This window comes from Gorilla gorilla, chromosome X, assembly GCF_029281585.2.
Source record: "Gorilla gorilla gorilla isolate KB3781 chromosome X, NHGRI_mGorGor1-v2.1_pri, whole genome shotgun sequence".
Taxonomy (NCBI): Eukaryota; Metazoa; Chordata; class Mammalia; order Primates; family Hominidae; genus Gorilla; species Gorilla gorilla.
In genome coordinates this window covers 59,096,775-59,102,321 of record NC_073247.2, presented here as the reverse complement: position 1 = coordinate 59,102,321, position 5,547 = coordinate 59,096,775, and the positions used below count along the sequence as shown (strand labels likewise).

Here is a 5,547-nt window from a genome sequence, read left to right as displayed (position 1 = left end):
TTGTGAGTATCCCTGACATTTATGTCACAGTATATGAGATCTCTGTTCATGGGTGTATATACCAGGGTGTAAGGTATCTGAGCCCTTTGATCGTGTGTGTCCAAAGTTGTGGGGTCTCTAATCTGTTTGAGTCTATATTTCCCAGAATAAGAGATTTCTGATTTTTTTGTGGGTATATATTCCAAGATGTGAGTTCTGTGATCCATTTGGAAGTATATTCGAGGTTTCCGTTCTGTTTGTGGGTATATGTCCAATGGTGTAAGGTTTCCAATGTGCTTGTGAGTATTCATCCCAGGGTATGAGGCCTCTGATCTGCTTGTCATTATACAATGACAAGATGTGAGGTCTCTCTTCATGAATGCATGTCAAGGGTTTGAGGTCTCTGATCTGTTTCTGGTTTTATGTCCCGGAATGTTAGATCTCTGATCTCTTTGTGGGTGTATGTGCCAAGGTGTGAGTCTCAGCTTTTTGTGGCTATATTTCCCTAGATGTTATATTTCTGAGCTTTTCTGGTTGTATTTTTTTAGGGATGTCAGTACTCTAATCTGTCTATTTGGTGTGTGTTGGAGAATATGAGGACTATTCTGTCTGAGGGTGTACGTCCTAGGGCATGAGGTCTCTGCTATGACTGTGGGTGTACATCTCTGGGTATGAGGTCTCCAAAATGTTTGTGGGTATATTTCCCAGGATGTGAGTTCCCTTAGCTCCTAGTGGGTGCATGTAAGGTCTCAGATCTGTTTATCCCTGTATATGTCCCTGTATATGTGAAGTGTCAAGGGTATGAAGTCTCTGATATTTTTGTGGCTATATGTTCCAGGATATGAGGTTTCTAATCTGTTTGGGGGTGGATTGCTCAGAGTGAGTTCTCAAGTATGTTTGTGGTTATATGAGCTAGGATTTAAGTATCTGATCTTTTTGGGTGTGTAAGTCCCATGGTGTGAAGTCTCTGAGCTCTTTGATGGTATATATGCAGAGGTGTGAGGTGTCTGATTTGTTTGGTGGTATATTTCCCAGGATGTGAGGTCTCTGATCCATTTGTTGCTGTATACTAGTATGTGATTTTCATTGGTGTGTGTCAAAGTCAGTTTGTTGGTGTATTTCTCAGGATATGAGGTCTCTGGTCTGTTTCTGGATGTATGTTCCCAAGTAAGAAGTCTCTGATCCATGTGCCCACATATGTCTCTGTATGTAAGGTCTCTGATCTGTTCATGGATACACTGAGTTTGAGATCTTTCATCTGGTTGCAGGACAGGCAAGCCCCAAAGTTGAGGCTTAGCCCAGGAGGGTTCTTGGCTTTGCCTAGGAAGGAATTCAAGAGTGAGCTGGTGGTGTTAAATAGCAGCTTTTATTGAAGCGGCAGTGTATAGCAGGAGCAGATGTGCTGCTCCTTGCAGAGAAGAGCTACCCATAGGCAGTATGCCCAAAGTAGCAGCTCAGAGGCAGTTCTGCAGTCATATTTATGCCCACCTTTTAGTTACATGCAAATCAAGGGATGGTTTATGCAGAAATTTTAGGTATCTGGGCTATTTCTGCAAGTATGTCCCAGGATGTGAGGTTGAGGTCTCTGACATGTTTGTAGATGTATTTACTAGAATAGAAGATCTCTGACATGTTTGTGGATGTATGTCCCAGTGTGTGAGGTCACTGATCTGATCTGTGTTTGTGCATGTATGTCCCAGGATTTTAGGTCTGTGATGTGTTTGTCATTGTAATTATCAGTATGTGAAGCATCTTTCATGGGTATATGCTAAGAATAGAAGTTCTCTGATATGATTGTGATTGTATGAACCTAGGTATGAGTTCTCTTATCTGTTTGTGGAGTATGTCCCACAGTGAGAGGTTCCTGAGCTGGTTGGGGGTTTATTTACTAGGATATAAGGCTTATGACCTTTTTCTTGTTGTGCGTGAGGTCCGTGGCTATCATTGTATCATTGTGTATCCTGGTATGTGAGATCTTTTTCATGGGTGCATGTAAAAAATGTAAGGTCTCTGATCTATTTGTGATTATATGTCCCTGCATATTAGGTCTCTGATCAGTTTGTGGATTTAATTCCTACAGTTTGGCATCATCAATCTGTTTGCAGGCGTGTGTCCCATGATGTAATGTCTGATCTTTTCGAGGATGTGTGAGGTATTTCATCTATTCCTCAGTGTGTTTCCAAACATGAGGTCTCTCAACTGTGTGACAGTGTATATTCTGTGATATGAGGCCCCTATTTTTTTTTTTTACAGGTTTATTCCCAAGGATATGAACTCTCCTGTCTCTTTTGGGTGGTATGTCACAATTTGAGAGGACTGATTCATTTCTGAGTTGATTTCCCAGTATGTGAAGTCTCTGATCTGTTTGTGGTATATACTGCAGAATTTAATTTTTATTTATTTATTTATTTGTTTAAGATGGCGTCTCGCTCTGTCGCCCAGGCTGGAGTGCAGTGGCGCGATCTCGACTCGCTGCAGCCTCTGCCTTCCGGGTTCAAGTGATTCTCCTGCCTCAGCCTCCTGTGTAGCTGGGATTACAAGCATGCACCACCACGCCCGGCCAATTTTTGTATTGTTAGTAGAGACGGGCATGTTTGTGCATGTTGACCAGGCTGGTCTTGAGCGCCTGATCTCAAGTAATCTTCCTGCCTCAGCCTCCCTTTTAAAATGCTGGGATTACAGGTGTGAGCCAACGCACCCAGCCTTAGTTCTTTATGCATATACATACCAAGCTTTGAGGACTCTCACATGTTTCTATATATGTTCTGGATGTACCTAATATAATCTGTTTAGTTGTGAATGTCCAGCGTGTGGGGTTTCAAAGAGCCCATAGTGAATGTATATCTTTTGGTCTGAATCCTCTGATCTCTTTGTGGGTACATGTGGGTTCCTGTTCCTGGATATGAGCTCTATGATCTCTTTGTGGGTGTATGTCACAGGTTATGAGATCTATGATCTATTTCTGACTTTTTTTCATAGCATGTCTGGTTTCTGATGTGCTTGTAAGTGTATGTTGCAGAATTTAGGATCCCTGGTCATATATAGTCTCTGATGTGTTTTGGAGTATATCCCATAATATGAGCTCCCTTATCTGTTTGTTGGTGTATATCTCAGAGTGTGAGGTCTCTGATATCTTTTTTTTTTTTTTTTTGAGACACAGTCTTGATCTGTCACCCAGGCTGGAGTGCAGTGGCACAATCTCAGCTCACTGCAACCGCCACCTCCCGGATTCTAGTGATTCTCCTGCCTCAGCCTCCCAAGTAGCTGGGACTACAGGTGCCCGCCACCATGCCTGGCTAATTTTTGCATTTTTAGTAGAGGCGGGGTTTCACCGTGTTGGCCAGGCTGATCTTCAACTCCTGACCTCAAATGATCCACCCACCTCGGCCTCCCAAAGTGCTGGGATTACAGGCGTGAGCCACCACGCCCGGCCGTCTCTGGTATCTTTATGGGTATATGTTGCCGGGTTTGAGGCCTGTGGTCTCTGTGTGGTTACACACAGAGGTAAGTTATGAGGTCTCTAATCTGTTTGCTGATGTATATCCCTGATCTTTTTTTTGTGTAGGTATATGCCTAATGGTGTGAAGATTCTGATCTGTTTTCTGGTAAATGAACCGGGTTGAGATAAGTCAGACATCCTTGAAGGAGTTTTTTCAGAATGCGAGTTCCCTAATGTTTCCGAATACATATCCTAGGATGTGATGTCCCAGGGCTATTTGTGGATATATATCCCAGGTGTGAGTTTTCTCAGCCATTTATGGATATACATCCCAGGTTGGTAGATATCTTAGGCTTTTGGCATTATTTACAAGCGTATGGGATTTCTGATTTGTATGCTCATATACATAACAGGTTGCAAGGCGTATTATTTGTTAAAGTGTATACATCCAGGGTATGAGGTTTCTGAGCTCTTTGTTGGTGTATGTCTCAGGGTCGAGGCCTTTGATCTGTTTGCAGGTATATGTCCCAGGATCGTAGCTCTCTCATCTCTTTGTGGGTGTGTACCCCAAGATATCAAGTATTTTTAATTATTCTGAGTGTGTATTTGCCAGGATGTGAGATTGCTAACATGTTGTGGGTTCTTGTTGCAGGATTTTAGACCTGATCCATTTTGGTTATATTTCTCAGATGAAGTCTCTGATCTATTTGTGTGTGTATGTTACAGTATGTGAGTTTAAAAAAAAAAACCTCGGCTGGGCATGGCGGCTCACACCTATAATCCGAGCACTTTGGGAGGCTGAGGTAGAAGGATCACTTGAGCCCAGGAGTTTGAGACCCGCCTGGGCAACATAGTGAGACCCCGTCTGTACAAAAAATTAAAAATTAGCCAGGCTTGGTGGTGCATCTGTAGTCCCAGCTATTGGGGAGGCTAAGGTGAGAGGATCTGCCTGAGCCCGGGAGTTCGAGGCTGCAGTGAGTCTTTATCATGCCACTGCACTCCAGCCTGGGTAACAGAGTGAGACCCTGTCTGAAAAAAAAAAAAAATCTCTTTTGCTTGCTTGTCAAGGGTATGAGGTCTGTTCTGTTTGTGGGTGTATGTCCCAATTTGTGAGATCCCAGAACTGTTTGTGGGTGTATGTCCCAGAACACGTGTGTGTCTGCTCGCTCTTTAGATGTATGTCTCAAGGTAGGAGGTGTGTGATCACTTTCTAGATGTGTAACTCAGGATGAGGTAAGTGAGCTGTTTGTGGTGTGTGTCCCAGCATTTCAGGTCTCTGAGCTTTCTGGAAGTGTGTGAAGTCTCCCATTGTTTGTGCATGTATGTTTTTGTTGTGTTGACTTAAGGCCCCCGAAGATGCCCATGTCCTAATCTTTGGAAACTGTGATGTGACTTTACATGCTAAAAGGTACCTTGCAAACAGCATGGATGGAGCTGGAGGCCATTATCCTAAGTAAAATGACTGAAACAGAAAGTCAAAAACTGCATGTTCTCACTTATAAGTGGGAACTAAACAATGGGTACACATGGATATACAGAGTAGAATAATAGACACCGGAGACTCCAAAAGATGTGAGGGTGGGAAAGGGGTGAGGGATGAAATACTGCCTATTGTATACAGAGTACATTATTCCGGTGGTAGGTACACTAAAAGCCCAGACTTCACCACTACACAAGATAGCCACGTAACATAACTGTACTTGTACACCTAAATCTATAAAAATTTATATCTAAATATATAAAAATTTAAGTGTTTGCTTCAGCAGCACATATACTAAAATTAGAATGATACACAGAAGATTAGTATGGCGCCTGTGCAAGGATGACATGCAAATTCGTGAAGTGTTCCAGAAAATTTAAGATTAAATTATTTTAAAAATGTTTATTAAAAACATTTTTGAAAGGCCAGGCGCAGTGGCTCAGGCCTGTAATCCCAGCACTTAGGGAGGCTGAGGTGGGCGGATCACTTGAGGTCAGGAGTTCGAGACCAGCCTGACCAACATGGTAAAACCCTGTCCTGGCATGGTGGTGCACGCCTATAATCCCAGCCACTCGGGAGGCTGAAGCAGGAGAGAGAATCGCTTGAACCCGGGAAGTGGAGGTTGCAGTGAGCAGAGATGGTGCCACTG

At 43.1% G+C, this 5,547-nt stretch overlaps 1 non-coding gene across 1 annotated transcript; it reads left to right on the top strand.

Annotated features, from left to right (window-relative positions):
- The first annotated feature begins 5,168 nt into the window (after nt 1-5,168).
- Nucleotides 5,169-5,275, top strand: LOC115932477 (U6 spliceosomal RNA). The gene has a single exon (XR_004068756.1). It is a non-coding gene; the product is annotated as a U6 spliceosomal RNA (small nuclear RNA).
- Nucleotides 5,276-5,547: the final 272 nt, after the last annotated feature.